The sequence below is a fragment of the Lepus europaeus genome, chromosome 3 (genome assembly GCF_033115175.1).
Source record: "Lepus europaeus isolate LE1 chromosome 3, mLepTim1.pri, whole genome shotgun sequence".
Lineage (NCBI taxonomy): Eukaryota > Metazoa > Chordata > Mammalia > Lagomorpha > Leporidae > Lepus > Lepus europaeus.
The window spans coordinates 83847017-83863969 of record NC_084829.1 but is presented as its reverse complement, the minus strand read 5'-3'; the positions used below and the strand labels follow the sequence as shown (position 1 = coordinate 83863969).

The 16953-nt window shown below is 37.3% G+C and overlaps 1 pseudogene; it reads left to right on the top strand.

The window, feature by feature from the left end:
• Positions 1-453: 453 nt before the first annotated feature.
• Positions 454-616, top strand: LOC133757180 (U2 spliceosomal RNA; annotated as a pseudogene).
• Positions 617-16953: the final 16337 nt, after the last annotated feature.

The window sequence follows — 16953 nt, the reverse complement described above, 5'->3', positions numbered from 1 at the left end:
CAAAGTAATGTTTTTAAGGGGAAATATTGAACAACCTTTTTTTCATCAGTACTTTCATAAAAATATCACATTGTAGCTCATAAACATGTTGAATTATTATTAATAAAAAAAAGAAAAGCTTTTCACCTGAAAAAAAGTAAAGTACTGTTCTTCTGGACTCTGTTATTTACTATTAATTATGTGTGCACATACTTCAAAAATTGTAAATAAATGGAATTAACAGATGTTTTAGTGCAAACTTTTTTTTTTGACAGGCAGAGTGGACAGTGAGAGAGAGAGACAGAGAGAAAGGTCTTCCTTTGCCGTTGGTTCACCCTCCAATGGCTGCTGCGGCTGGCGCACCACGCTGATCTGAAGCCAGGAGCCAGGTGTTTCTCCTGGTCTCCCATGTGGGTGCAAGGCCCAAGGACTTGGGCAATCCTCCACTAGTGTGCAAACTATTTTGAAATCCATATCGCTTCTTGGCTTTTTGGCTAAGATCAAGTGTAGAAATCCATGTGTAGTGTTTCATGACACATTTTCCATGAAGTTCTTGAAACACCACCTTGTTTGTATGTTAATTTGGGTTACTGGGTGGAACATGCACTCTCTTTCACTATTAAATGTGTAATACAAGTTTACAAATTAAAGAATAAGTTTAAACATTTTTCTGCTAATGATCACCTCTGAATTTTTAAATTACATAGCAAAACGATATATTTGTTGAAATGGATTTTATAGCATCATATTATATCATGCTTAGTTTAAAATATTAACTGAAATTTAATTATATGTTGTGATTTTTTAAAAAGCATATCCTAAATTATTTCATAATATGATGTTGGAATTCTTGCATCTGTATTTTAAAATCGCAGCTCCTTTATACAGCGTGTATATTGTGTGTGCATATGTGTACATGCACCTGTATTGAATATATTAATGAGATAGAAAGAAAGATTTTAGATTATTATTTTTTAAAAGATGTATTTATTTGTTTGAAAGTCAGAGTTACAGAAAGAGAAGGAGAGAGCGGGAGAGAGAGAGAGAGAGAGAGAGAGAAATCTTCCATCCACTGGTTCACTCCCCAGGAGGTTGTAATGGCCAGCGCAGAGCCAGATTGAAGCGAAGAACAACAAGCTTCATCCAGGAGTCCTGAGCACTTGGGCCATTCTCCACTGCTTTCCCAGATGCATTAGTAGGAAGCTAAATCAGAAGTGGAACAACCAAGACTTGAACAGGTGCCAATTTGGGATGCCAGCATTGCAGGCGGTGACTTAACCAGTTACACAATGCTGGCCCCAGATTTTAGACTTTTTTTTTTTTTTAGGAATTAATGTTGCTAGGCTCTAGTCATGAGTTGCCAGGGCTATGGAAGCCTTTAAAGTTCGCTTTGATCTCATTCTGATAGGGTCATAGTCAAAGTGGAAGTTCTCTCCTCCCTTCAGAGAAAGGTACCTCCTTCTTTGATGGCCCTGTTCTTTCCACTGGGATCTCACTCACAGAGATCTTTCATTTAGGTCTTCTTCTTTTTTTTTTCTTTTCCATGGTGTCTTGGCTTTCCATGCCTACAATACTCTCATGGGCTCTTCCGCCAGATCTGAATGCCTTAAGGGCTGATTCTGAGGCCAGAGTGTTGTTTAGGACGCCTGCCATTCTATGAGTCTGCTGTGTATCCCACTTCCCATGTTGGATCTTTCTCTCCCTTTTTGATTCTATCAGTTAGTATTAGCAGACAGTGGTCTTGTTTGTGTGATCCCTTTGACTCTTAGACCTATCTCAGTGTGATCAATTGTGAACTGAAATTGATCACTTGGACTAGTGAGATGGCATTGGTACATGCCACCTTGATGGGATTGTATTGGAATCCCCTGGCACATTTTTAACTCCACCATTTGCGGCAAGTCAGATTGTGCATGTCCCAAATTGTACCTCTCCTCCCTCTCTTTTTCCACTCTTAAATTTAACAGGGATCACCTTTCAGTTAAAATTTAAACACCTAAGAGTAATTGTGTGTTAATTACAGAGTTCAACCACTAGTACTAGAACAACAACAACAACAACAAATACTAAAAAGGATAAAGTATTACATTGTACATCTAGAGTCAGGACAGGAGCTGATCAGTTCATTGTTGCTTATAGTGTCCATTTCACTTCAACAGGTTTCCCCTTTGGTGCTCAGTTGTTGCCGATCAGGGAAAACAAATGATATTTGTCTCTTTGGGACTGGCTTAATTCACTCAGCATGATGTTTTCCAGATTCCTCCATCTTGTTGCAAATGACTGGGTTTCATTGTTTCTTACTGCTGTATAGTATTCTATGGAGTACATGTCCCATAATTTCTTTATCCAGTTTACTGTTGATGGGCATTTGGGTTGGTTCCAGGTCTTAGCTATTGTGAATTGAGCTGCAATGAACATTAATGTGCAGATGGCTTTTTTATTAGCCAAATTAATTTCCTTTGGGTAAATTCCAAGGAGTGGGATGGCTGGGTTGTATGGTAGGGTTATGTTCAGGTTTCTGAGGAATCTCCAGACTGACTTCCATAGTGGCTTAACCAGTTTGCATTCCCACTAACAGTGGGTTAGTGTCCCTTTTTCCCCACATCCTCTCCAGCATCTGTTGTTGGTAGATTTCTGAATGTGAGCCATTCTCACCGGGGTGAGATGGAACCTCATTGTGGTTTTGATTTGCATTTCTCTGATTGCTAGTGATCTTGAACTTTTTTTCATGTGTCTGTTGGCCATTTGGATTTCTTCTTTTGAAAAATATCTATTGAGGTCCTTGGCCCATCTCTTAAGTGGGTTGTTTGTTTTGTTGTTGTGGATTTTCTTGATTTCTTTGTAGATTCTGGTTATCAACCCTTTATCTGTAGTATAGTTTGCAAATATTTTTTCCCATTCTGTCAGTTGCCTCTTCACTTTCCTGACTGTTTGTTTTGAAGTACAGAAACTTCTCAATTTGATGCAATCCCAAATGTTAATTTTGGTTTTGACTGCCTGTGCTGCTGGAGTATTTTCCAAGAAGTCTTTGCCAGTGCCTATATCTTGCAGGGTTTCGCCAATACTCTCTAATAATTTGATGGTTTCAGGTCGTAGATTTAAGTCTTTAATCCATGTTGAGTGAATTTTTGTGTAAGGTGAAAGGTATGGGTCTTGCTTCAAGCTTCTGCACGTGGAAATCTAATTTTCCCAGCACCATTTATTGAATAGACTGTCCTTATTCCAGGGATTGGATTTGGATCTTTGGTCAAATATAAGTTGGCTGTAGATGTTTGGATTGATTTCTGGTGTTTCTATTCTGTTCCATTGGTCTATCCATCTGTTTCTGTACCAGTACCATGCTGTTTTGATAACAACTGCCCTGTAGTATGTCCTGAAATCTGGTATTGTGATGCCACCAGCTTTGTTTTTGTTGTACAAGATTGCTTTGGCTATTCGAGGTCTTCTGTGTCTCCATATGAATTTCAGCATCATTTTTTCCAGATCTGAGAAGAATGTCTTTGGTATCTTGATTGGTATTGCATTGAATGTATAAATTGCTTTTGGGAGAATAGAAATTTTGATGATATTGATTCTTGCAATCCATGATCATGGAAGATTTCTCCATTTTTTGGTATCCTCTTCTATTTCTTTCTGTAAGGTTTTGTAGTTTTCATCGTAGAGATCTTTAACTTCTTTGGTTAAGTTTATTTCAAGGTATTTGATTGTTTTTGTAGCTATTGTGAATGGGATTGATCTTAGAAGTTCTTCCTCAGCCGTGGCATTGCCTGTGTATACAAAGGCTGTTGATTTTTGTGCATTGATTTTATATCCTGCTACTTTGCCAAACTCTTCGATGAGTTCCAGCAGTCTCTTAGTAGAGTTCTTTGGGTCCCCTAAATAAAGAATCATATCATCTGCAAAGAGGGATAGTTTGAGTTCTTCCTTCCCGATTTGTATCCCTTTAATTTCTTTTTCTTGCCTAATAGCTGTGGCTAAGACTTCCAGAACAATATTGAATGGCAGTGGTGAGAGTGGGCATCCCAGTCTGGTACCAGATCTCAGCGGAAATGCTTCCAACTTTTCCCCATTCAATAGGATGTTGGCCGTGGGTTTTTCATATATTGCTTTGATTGTATTGAGGAATGTTCCTTCCATACCCAGTTTGCTTAGAGTTTTCATCATGAAAGGGTGTTGTATTTTATCAAATGTTTCTCTGTCTATTGAGAGAATCATATGGTTTTTCTTCTGTAGTCTGTTAATGTAGTGTATTATGTTGATTGTTTTGCGAACATTGAACCATCCCTGCATACCAGGGATAAATCGCACTTGGTCTGGGTGGATGATCTTTCTGATGTGTTGTTGCATTCTATTGGCCAGAATTTTATTGAGGATTTTTGCGTCTATGTTCATCAGGGATTTTGGTCTGTAATTCTCTTTCAATGTTGCATCTTTTTCTGGCTTAGGAATTAAGGTGATGGTGGCTTCATAGAAAGAATTTGGGAGGATTCCCTCTTTTTCGATTGCTCTGAATAGTTTGAGAAGAATTGGAGTTAGTTCTTCTCTAAATGTCCGGTAGAACTCAGCAGTGAATCCATCTGGCCCTGGGCTTTTCTTTATTGGGAGGGTCTTTATTACTGTTTTAATTTCTGTGTCAGTTATGGGGCTGTTTAGGTTTTCTATGTCTTCCTGGCTCAATTTAGGTAGGTTGTATGTGTCCAAGAATCTGTCCATTTCTGATAGATTTACCTGTTTGCTGCCATACAAGTCCTTGTAGTAATTTCTGATGATTCTTTTTATTTCTGTGGCGTCTGTTGTTACGTTTCCCATTTCATCTCTGATCCTATTGATTTGGGTCTTTTCTCTTCTTTTATTAGTTAGTTGGGCCAATGGGGTGTCAATTTTTTTTATTTTTTCAAAAAACCAGCTCCTTGTTTGGCTGATTTTTTGTAATGTTTTTTTTGGATTCAATCCTGTTGATTTCTTCTTTGATTTTAATTATTTCTCTTCTCCTACTGGGTTTGGGTTTGGTTTGATGCAGTTTTTCTAGATCCTTGAGATGACTTGAAAGCTCATCTATTTGGTGCCTTTCCAATTTCTTAATGTAGGCACCTATTGCTATAAACTTTCCTCTTAACACTGCTTTTGTTGTATCCCATAGGTTTTGGTATGTTGTGCTGTTATCCTCATTTACTTCCAGAAAATTTTTGATTTCTCTTTTGATTTCTTCTATGACCCATTGTTCATTCAGGAGCATGTTGTTCAATCTCCATGTGTTTGCACGTGCTCTAGGGATTCCCGAGTTGCTAATTTCCAATTTCATTCCTTTATGGTCTGAGAAGCTGCATGGTATGATTCTAATTCTTTTGAATTTGCTGAGACTTGCTTTATGGCCTAGTATGTGGTCAATCCTAGAGAAGGTTCCATGTACTGCTGAGAAGAATGTAAAGTCTTTAGATTAAGGATGAAATGTTCTGTAGATATCTGTTAGATCCATTTGGGCTATAGTGTCATTTAAATCTACTGTCTCCTTGTTGATCTTCTGTCCTGTTGATCTGTCTATCTCTGAGAGTGGAGTATTGAAGTCCCCCAGTACTATTGTATTGGTGTCTAAGTCTTCCTTTAAGTCCCTGAACAAGTCTTTTAAATAAGCTGGTGCCCTGTAATTAGGTGCATATACATTGATAATCATTATATCTTCCTGTTGAATGGATCCCTTAATCATTAAATAGTGCCCCTCTTTGTCTCTCCTAACAGTTTTTGTGGTAAAGTTTATGTTGTCCGATATTAAGATGGCTACGCCCGCTCTTTTTTCATTTCTGTTGGCATGGTATATCTTTTTCCAGCCTTTCACTCTCAGCCTGTATGGATCATTGTTGGAAAGATGAGTTTCTTGTAAGCAGCAAAAAGATGGGTTTTGTTCCTTAACCCAATCAGCCAATCAGTGTCTTTTAACTGGACAGTTCAAGCCATTAACATTCAATGTGACTATTGAGAAGGAGTAACTTTGCCCTGCCATTTGCCAAAGATATTTTCTAATATATGGTTTGAGCTTCCTGTGATCTTTTGCTGTGAGGTTTCCTTCCTTTACCTTCTTTCATATTGGTTACTGTGTTTCTGTGTTTCTGTGTGTAACACATCTTTAAGCATCTTTTGCAGGGCTGGACGAGTGGCGACAAATTCTTTCAATTTCTGTTTGCTGTGAAAGGTCTTTATTTCACCTTCATTCATAAATGAGAGCTTTGCAGGATATAATATTCTGGGCTGGCAGTTTTTCTCTCTTAGTACCTGGGCTATATCTCGCCACTCTCTCCTAGCTTGTAGGGTTTCTGAAGAGAAGTCAGCTGTGAGTCTAATTGGAGATCCTCTGAGAGTAATCTGGCGTTTCTCTCTTGCACATTTTAGGATCTTTTCTTTGTGTTTCACTGTGGTGAGTTTGATTACAACGTGTGGTGGTGAGGATCACTTTTGGTCAAGTTTATTAGGGGTTCTATGAGCTTCCTGTACTAGGATGTCTCTGTCCTTCTCCAAATCTGGGAAATTTTCTGCTAGTATCTCACTAAAAAGGCCTTCTAATCCTTTCTCCCTCTCCATGCCTTCAGGAACTCCTAGAACCCGAATGTTGGTTTTTTTGATAGTATCCTGTAGATTACTGACAGTATTTTTTAGATTTCTGATTTCTTCTTCTTTTCTTTGATTTGATTGTTTCCTTTCCTGTTCTCTGTCTTCTAATTCCGATAATCTCTCTTCTGCTTCACCCATTCTGTTTTTAAGGCTTTCTAATGTGTTTGTCATTTGATCTATTTAGTTCTTCATTTCATTATGATTTCTTGTCACTATCACAGTTTCATGTTCTACTAGTTGTTTCATTTCATTTTGATTCCTCCTTAAGATTTCATTTTCACGAGAGAGATTTTCTATCTTGTCCATGAAGGATTTCTGTAGTTCAAGAATTTTTTTTGAGAACTTCTTAATGTTCTTATCAGTTTTTTGAGATCTGCTTCTTGCATTTCCTCTATCTCTTCATCTTCATAATCTTGGATTGGGGTGTCTTGCTCCTTTGGGGGCGTCATAGTGTCTTCTTTGCTCTTGTTACCTCGGCTTCTACGTTTTTCGTTTGGCATTTGGAGATAATTTATGTTTTTTTTTTTTTTTTTTTTTTTTTTTGCTGTGGTGATTTTTTTTCGTTATACTATGCCTCTAAGTGGGCTGTCTGCTTTGATGGATCCTTAGAGGCTGTGATGGGTGTTGCCAGAGAGCTCTGCTTGATTCTTCAGGTTTAAGGCTGTGCAAAAAGTGATTCACCTTGCTCCTTGCTGGGTCTCTCTCTCTCTCTCTCTCTCTCTCTTTTTTTTTTTTTTTGACTCAGTTGGGAATTAATTCCAAATGGCTGAGTGGAATTGAGGGCAGTTGAAATCTGGCCCCTGTGAGTATTCGTTTGAACTACCCCTGGGACCACACATAGAGTTTATGCAGCCTTCAATGTGTTCTCAAGTTTCACCTTAGACCCAAAGTTACTGTGTTTGTGTACTCTTTGCCGCTTTACATATGTAAAATGGTGCCTGCTCTTTGTTTTGCTTAAGTGGAGGGAGGGGCCTCTGCCTTTCCCCACTAATGTCTCACGTTTCTGGGGCTTTTGTCTTACCTCCCCTTGGTTCCCGCGCTGGGGAGTTTCTGAGGCTCCTCTCCCAAGGTTGGATTTCCACGCGGTGGGCTCCTTGTAGGTCCTCTGTGTCACATCCACTAGATCCAGAAGCGTTTCCTCTGCAGTTTTTTTCTTGAATCTTTTCCTGAGGCTACAGTAATTCCACTTTTATGAAACTTTATTTTCCCAAACTACGGCGCACGTCCTCACTATCCGCCATCTTGGCTCCGCCCCCCAGATTTTAGACTTTTAAGAGCAGTCCTTTTCACTGAAAATAACTCAATGTTGGTGATACTTTTATGAAAAAGTGACTATTTTCTCTTTAAACATAAGTTTTTGCTGCTTTATAGACATTTTTATGAGAATTTGGTTAGTTTAATGAAAATTATGTATCTGACTAAAACTAAAGACAATTTTTTTTCTTTTTTTTTAACTTTTATTTAATGAATACAAATTTCCAATGTACAGCTTATGGATTACAATGGTTTTCAACCCCCATAACTTCCCTCCCACCTGCAACCCTCCCCTTTCCTGCTCCCTCTCCCCTTCCATTCAGATCAAGATTCATTTTCAATTATCTTTATATACAGAATATCAGTTTAGTATATATTAAGTAAAAATTTCAACAGTAACTAAAGACAATTTAAAACTGTCTTGGGATGTTATGGCTCAATGTTTTCAGTTGAGTGAGAAAGCATATGAATGACCAGTGGAGTCATACTTACCTGATAAGCCCCAGGAATCACTCAAATGCACTTGGTAGGTCTCAGAGACCTTCCAACAGATGTATTTTTAAGTATAAAAATTTAAGTAATTATTTTGCAAAAAATAATAATTGTGGCAGACACTTTTGCTATCTCTAATAATGGGAAGCTGCAGCACAACTTTGTGAAAGGGAAAATGATGAGTCAGTGAAATTTGTCAGCATAATACTCATAAGAATACTGGAACTTGGCACTCTTGGAGGCTGGTAATGAATTATCAGGTATGAAAATGAAATGATCAGTTACTTGATACTTACTTAGGGTATGTAAAAGAAATATCCACCAGAGCAATTAACACTTGTTTTCTATGTATGTACACCATTTTACATGGATTTTTAAAATTTAATCTTCCCAAGGATATCTGAGGGAAATTTTTCCTTTTATTATCTTCATTTTATAGATGAGGAGAACTGAGGGCAAAAATCTTCACACTTATACATTGCCCAGGGCCATATTGCTAGTAAATGGAGCAGACAGATTTCAAGCCCAAGGACTATTACTATAGAATATATTAATTTTGTATGCCTACATTTTCCATATGCTATGTAATAGCATATGAAAGTGGAGTAGCAAATAGAAGTGGGATATCTCATTTTATTGAATGTCATATTTTCTGCAAAGGGCTTGAAAAAAGCTCCAGTTTTGTTATTTGGTACAATCTGGCACTCATGGAGAGATGGTTGTGAATTTGTACACTTTTCCAGATTCTTCAGCATTCTGTGCTTGGCCAGGGCACAGCTGGTCTCACTTAACTTAGTCATTGTGGGGGAATACCACCTCCCATTGCTCTACCTCTTAATAGAGGCAAAGTAAGAGAAGCTTGGTAAGGCAGGAGACAAATGTTTTTTTAAGGCATGTTGGAAAAGTGTCAGCTGTTGAATACCTGCTTAAATGGGGTGTTCATGCCGTGAAATTCATGTGTAATCTTTTCAACTTGGAAAAGGGGAAATCATTGACCTCGGTTACCTCATTGCCTATTGGATTGGTTTTCTAGGGTTCTATAGCAAAGCACCACAAACTAAGTTTAAAAGCATCAAAGCTTTATTCTCTCACAGTTCTTGTAGTAACAAGTCCAAAATTAAGGTGTTCATGGGCTGATGCCCCAGGTGAGACTCTGTGTAGAATACTTACTTGCTTCTTCCTAGCTTCTGGTGGTGACCAGCCATCCTTGATACTCTTTGGCTTACAGCTGCATCACTCAATTTCTGTCTCTGTTGTAGGATGATACTCTCTTTGTGTGTCTGTCTTCATGTGGTATTTCTCTCACTCTCCCTCTTTCTCCTTCCTCTTTCTTCCTTTCTTGGCATTTTTCTTTTATCAAGGGTACCAGATATTAGGAACTACTCCAATGACCTTGCCTTACCTTGATTACATATACAAATATCCTATTTCTGAATGTGATCGCATTCACAGGTTCTAGTGACTAAGACTTCGATACATGTGTTTGGGGGGCACAATTCAACCTATAATATCAAGCAAACTGGCAAGAGCTCCTAGGGTTTTTCACCAGACAATCATCTTTGTTTCCACCCTAGTACAAAATGCTAGCCCACTATGAAAAAATGTTCAATAATTAAGATAATATTGTTAGTTTATAGAGCTTTAAACTAAGAGGAAAATATCTGTTTAATTTCTGCTTCATGCCTAAATATTCCCAAGAATAGAATATATTGCAGTTATTATTTATAGTTTTGTGTTTCAGTTTTAGCTACCTATGATCAACTATGGTCCATAAATACTAAATGGAAAATCCCAAAAATAAACAGTTCATAAGTTTTAGGTTGTGCAGCATTCTTAACAGCATAATAAAAATCTCCTGCTGTCCTATTGTGTCTTGCCTAGGATGTCAATCATCTCTGTGTTTAGAGTTTCCACACCATGTATGATACCCACCAATTGGTCACTCAGTAGCCATCTTGGTTATCATTGACTGTTGTGGCATTACAGGATTTGCACATAGGGTTTGGCCCTATCTGTGGTTTCAGGCATCTTCTGTGAATAAATGTGAATTCTAGTATTTTGAGGAAGGGAAAAGAGATTCAGAATTTTCACCTTTTTTTTCTTAAGATTTATTTTTTGAAATGCAGAGTTACAGAGAGAAAGTGGGAGAGACTGAAAGACAGAGATCTTCCATCTGCTGGTTTACTCACCAAATGACTGCAACAGCCAGAGTGGGCTGGTCAGCCAGAGCTGGGCTTATTTGAAGCCAGAATCCAGGACCTTCTTCCAGATCTCCCATGTTGGTTCAAAGGCCCAAACACTTTGGATATCCTCTGCTGCCTTCCCAGGCACATTAGTAGGGAGCTGGATCTGAAGTGGAATATCTGGGAATCTCAAGCAGTCAAAGCCGAAGCATCGCCCCCACCTCCATTTTTTTTTTTTTTACAAACTTAGACCAGGATGTTTCAGAAAGATTTTTCTATATCCATGGGAACATAGCTGCTAGAATTAGAGTTAAAATTTTTGTTCTTGGGTATAACTTTGGACATTGATCTTGATGATACTTCTAAAAATAGGGTTCCAACAGAACAAATAAGATATTTTCCATCTTTAAATGATGCTCACTCTTGTTTTTCCCCAGAGGTTGAAAAGTCTTAGCAAAAACCATCTTTTCCTTTAGAAAAACATAATTTAAGGGGATGCACTGTTCAAAGGAAGAGAGAGGTAAAAGAAAGAGAGAGAAAAGGTAATTACTTGTTGTCTTCATGTTAGTATAGTCTAATTGCTTAGAGAAGCACTGGTAATATTTTTTGTTTCAGTATTTTTAATATTCTTCTAATTTTCATCCATTTTTCCTCTAATCCCCTTTCAAAGCAAAGCCTGATGCTCTATTTCATTGACCAAGCTTCATGAACTGATAGATCAAATTTATAATCCAGAGTTGATGGTTTAAAGGCTGAAATGACCACAATGTTGTATATATAATGGTTGTTCTCTAAGTCATCTGAGATTACACTATAGTTTAGGATCCCATGTCTAAAATTCAGATAAATCCCAGTACATTGTTACAGTGAGGTAACAGAATTTGTTGGGCATAAATGAGACTGAATAAAGACAACCGTTTGTGTCCTATTTCTGTTAAGGCTTACAGAAAGCATGCCATACAACTTGATGCAAAACACTCAAAGTTACTTATTCAGTCTAGGAGAGCCTCTGTATTTGTTTTTTGGACATATCCAACACATTCATAAATATTTAGCCATCCATTTGAACAGATTCTAATCCAGGTGGATGAGTCATAAATGTGACTCTTGGTGCCCCCGATGCATTCCAATGCTGACTATCATGTAATAAAAAGGGCAAAAGGCAAGATTTAAGAGGTTTTTAAGTGGTGAGGATAATCCATCATATGCTACTGAAGTTTCCAAATGGGTGTTGGCTTAATTTTGTAGAAACACAGATGGAAGAGTTTTTCCAAACAAACAGAGTTGACCCTGTTTTATTCCTGTCAGCACTGACTGCTGCTCAGTGCTAAAAGGGCTTATTAGGATAGGAACCTATTTACTTCCTTTTGTTTATTCACTCCATTCTCCTTACATGAACTTTTGCTATTTACATTGAGCTCTAGCTGACTCCATGATTTCATTTTGTTCAGTGCTATATGGCTTTTACTGAAAGAGTGTTTGCAAACATCACCCATTGTCTCCTAATAACCTCTGTTACTTACAGTACAGAGTCCAAATGTCCCAGCTTTGCACAGAAGGCTCTGTCCAAATATATTTTTTACCTTCATCTGAAACTTCAGGCCAAGCAGTTCATCATTATATGGCAGCCCTGACACTTTTCTCTTCTCATCCTTGGTGCGTGTGCATGGTGTTTATTCTGCTTGATATCATTTACAGTTAATGTAAATTCTACCCCCCACTTCAAATTTCACATTCTTCATAAAGTATGTAAGGAATATCTCTTAAATTTCACTTTGTGACTATCTAATCTACAGAACTCATTTAAAAAAAAGGAAAATCAAACTTTAATCTTGACACAGGTATCTTCTTTTGTAGATGTTTTTCTTCCCTTGAAAATAATCAAAGAGCAACATTTACTTTTTTTTTGTCTCAAAATATTTCAAGAATTAGGAGGTAACATCCTATTGGTCAGTGGGGCCCAACTGAAGGAATTTTGTAATTGAGTGACTTTGTCATTAGGAGTTAATAGGAGCTGGAGATCATGGAAGGAAGAAAGACAGAACAGAGGTCTCCCTCACAGCGCTTTAATGTAACTTGAACATTAGTGACAGCTTGTTTTCCCTCTGTTACAAAGAAGCCAAGGAGGTGGGTCATTTTTCAAGTTCATAGTTCTGAGCTGCTATAGTGGCAATATACACATTGAAAAAAGGATGAATCTACTCTGGCTTTGCTATAGATACATAATTCTAAAGCCTTAAGTCTCATTTTTCGGTTATGACTAACATTCTCTTAAACACTTTCTCTAAACTTAAAGGCTGATGTCTTAAGGTCATTTGAAATAGTGGCTCCAGTGAGACGCCACACATCAAATGTGTCATTTCCAGCAAGTTCCCTTCCCTCTTCAATACTGTTAAATCTGAAGTTGCACAGATATCTCTTATTGCTAATTTGACTCAAAGTATGGAAAACAGTGGTTGCTCTTATAGTTTGGAAACTTAAAATGGGTCACTCATTCAACTTCAATTGCAGAGCCCATGCACAGATTCCTTTTAAAAGCTGTGTCATAGTTTGTGGACTTTAAAGTTCTGATCTGAGTTTATTTCTTCCTCCTAAGTTTTGTTGAAAGTCACAAAAGCCAACACATGGATCATCATGATTCCAACGAATTTCCCGAATACTGGAATCTCCAATGGAACATTGACATCTTTCCAGTCTTATTTTAAGGGTCATCAGATTTTCAGTTTGTTTGCCTCCATTAAGCTGTGACATGTTTTGGCATAAATTCCTGGAAGTACTCCACTTTCAATTATCTATTTTTATACCAGATAAATTTTTTTGGCTTTTTATAAAAGTATAAGAAGCCAAAGTAGCCAAAGCAGTAAAGTTCCAGACACTTTGTTCAAATTTAATTAATTAATTATTTTTTTTAACCTAAAAACCTTTTTCTTAGGGTATGTAAACTTCATGTATTTCATATATAGAAATTTAAAAACAGTAATTCTTTCACCTACCCTTCCTTTCACCCCCACTCCCACCCTTCTTCCTCTTCCCTCTCCTATTCCCTATACAAAGATCTATTTTCAATTAACTTTATCTTCATAAGATTAACCCCACCCTAAGTAAAAACCTGAGTATGTAATATGGAAAAAATAAAAAAAAGTCTGTTCCTCAACAGTCACCACAAGCGCTGTTCAAATTAGTCACATCTCAAAATACCACATTATCCAGAATTTTTTTTTTACTTCTCTTTGGATTTCTTCTATGACCCATTGTTCATTCAGGAGCATGTTGTTCATTCTTCACGTGTTTGCATATGTTATAGAGATTCCTGAGTTGTTGATTTCCAGCTTCATTCCATTGTGATTGAAGAAGATGCATGGCATGATTTTGATTTTTTTTGAATTTGCTTAGACTTTCTGTATGGCCCAGCATGTGGTCTATCCTGGAGAAAGTTCCATGCACTCGTGAGAAGAATGTGCATTCTATAACTGTGGTATGAAAAGTTCAGTAGATATCCATTAGGTCCATTTGGTCCGTAGTGTCGATTAAACTCTGTATTTGTTGATTTTCTGTCTGATTGATCAGTCCATTGCTGAAAGCGTGGTGTTGAACTCCTTCATTACTACTGTATGTCTCCCTTTAGATACATTAATATTTCTTTTAAATAGCCAGGCACAGTGTAATTGGGTGCATATATGTTTATTATAGTCACATCTTCCTGTTGAATTGATCCCTTATCATCACATAGTGCTCTTCTTTGTCTCTTTTAACAGTTTTTGTGTTAAAGTCTGTTTTGTCTGATACTAGGATGGCTACACTGGCTCTCTTTTTGGTTTCCATTGGCATGAGGTATCCTCCAATCCTTTCACTTTCAGTCTTTGGGTACTTTTGTTGGTGGGATTTGTTTCTTTTAAGCAGAAAATAGATGGGTCTTGTTTTCTTAATCCATTCAGCCAGTCTGTATCTTTTAACTGGAGAGTTGAGGCCGTGTACATTCAAGGTGACTATTGACAAGTAATTATGTGGCCCTGACATTTCCCCATAAATATTCCTATTGTTTATTTTGGATTTCTTTTGTACTTTCACTGGGAGAGTTTCTGCCTTCACATCCTTTCATAGTAATGACTATGTTTCTTTTTTTTCTGTAGGTAGTACATCATTAAGAATCTTTTGCAAGGCTGGATGAGTGATAACAAATTCTTTCATTTCTGTTTGTTATGGAAGGTCTTCATTTCGCCTTCACTCATAAATGAGAGCTCTGCAGGATACAGTATTCTGGGTCGACACTTTTTTTCTCTTAAAACTTGGACTATATCTCTCCACTCTCTTCTAACCTATAGAGTTTCTGATGAAAAGTCAGCTGTGAGTCGTCTAATTATATATCCTCTGAAAGTAATCTGGCTTTTCTCTCATTGACATTTTAGAATCTTTTTGTTATGTTTTTTTGAGGAAAGTTTGACTACAGTGTGTTGTGGTGAAGATCTTTTCTGGTCATGTCTATTAGCAGTTTGTTCTTCCTGTACTTGGAAGTCCCTTTCTCCAATTAGGGAAGTTTTCTGTAATTATTTCACTAAGTAGGCCTTCTGGTTCATTGTCTGTTTCCATGCTTTCAGAAACTCCTATGACCTGTTTTTGGGTTGTTTGATAGTATCCCATAAATCTCTAATACTATTTTTAGTTTTCCAAATTTCTTGTTCTTTTTTTTTTGTCTGACTGTAAATTTCCAGATTTGTCTTCTAGATCAGATATTCTTTTCTGCCTCATGAAATCTGTTGTTCAGGTTTTCCATTGTAGTTTTTATTTGATCTATTGCACTCTTCATTTGTAATATTTCATTTTGATTTCTCTGTAAAATCTTAATTTCATGAGAAAAATTTTCATTCATGTCATGTATGGATTTCTTTCTTTTGTGTATTTGCTTCTGATTGCTTTTGAGTAATACTATGATAATTTTTTGAATTCTGTTTCCAGCATTTCATCATTATATTCATCCTCACATTCTAATATCGATATGTTGTTGTGTTCCTTTGTGGGGGTTGTTTTATCTTCCTTAATGTTGTTTCTCGAGTTTCTGTGTTTATTTTTTAGGCACTTGTGGGGACACTTCTTGCTGTTTGCCTCTGATGGCTTTTATCTTTGGACTATGCCTCTGTGGCTTAGTGGAGAGTCTGCTCTTTCATTGATTCTTTTTTTTTTAAACTTTTATTTAATAACTATAACTTTCCAAAGTATAGCTTTTGGATTACAATGGCTTTTTCCCTTCCATAACTTCCCTCCCACCTGCAACCCTCCCATCTCCTGCTCCCTCTCCAATTCCATTCACATCAAGATTCATTCTCAATTATCTTTATATACAGAAGATCAAATTAGTATATACTAAGTAAAGATTTCATCAGTTTGCACCCACACAGAACACAAAGTGTAAAATACTGTTCCAGTACTAGTTATAGCATTAATTCACATTGGACAACACATTAAGGACAGAAATCCTACATGGGGAGTAAGTGCACAGTGACTCCTGTTGTTGATTTAACAATTGACACTCTTATTTATGGAGTCAGTAATCACCTGAGGCTCTTGTCATGAGTTGCCAAGGCTATGGAGGCTTGATCTTATTTAGACCAGGCCATAGTCAAAGTGGAAGTTCTCTCCTCCCTTCAGAGAAAGGTACCTCCTCCTTTGATGGCCTGTTCTTTCCACTGGGATCTCACTCTCAGAGATCTTTCATTTAGGTCCTTTTTTTTTTTTTTTTTTTTTTTTGCCAGAGTGTCTTGGCTTTCCATGCCTGAAATACTTTCATGGGCTCTTCAGCCAGATCCGAATGCCTTAAGGGCTGATTCTGAGGCCAGAGTGCTGTTTAGGACATCTGCCATTCTATGAGTCTGCTATGTATCCCACTTCCCATGTTGGATCATTCTCTCCTTTTTAATTCTATCAGTTAGTATTAGCAGACAGTGGTCTTGTTTGTGTGATCCCTTTGACTCTTAGACCTATCAGTATGATCAATTGTGAATTGAAATTGGTCACTTGGACTAGTGAGATGGCATTGGTACATGAAATCTTGATGGGGTTGTATTTGGAATCCCCTGGCACATTTCTAACTCCACCATTTGGGGCAAGTCCGATTGAGCACGTACCAAACTGTACATCTCCTCCCTCTCTTATTCCCACTTTTATATTTAACAGGGATCACTTTTCAGTTAAATTTAAACACCTAAGAATAATTATGTGTTAGTTAAAGAGTTCAACCAATAGCATTAAGTAGAACAACAACAACAACAACAACAACAAAAAACTAAAAGGGATAAAGTATTAAGTTGTTCATCGACTATTGAGAAATGTGTGCTGAGTGTGGCCTGGGAGTTCTGGTCATTGTTCCAGGACACACAAGTTGGGAATGGCAGATTTCCTCTTTCTTATCAGAAGGGATCATTCAATCAGCTCTGTTGGTGTAGTCACT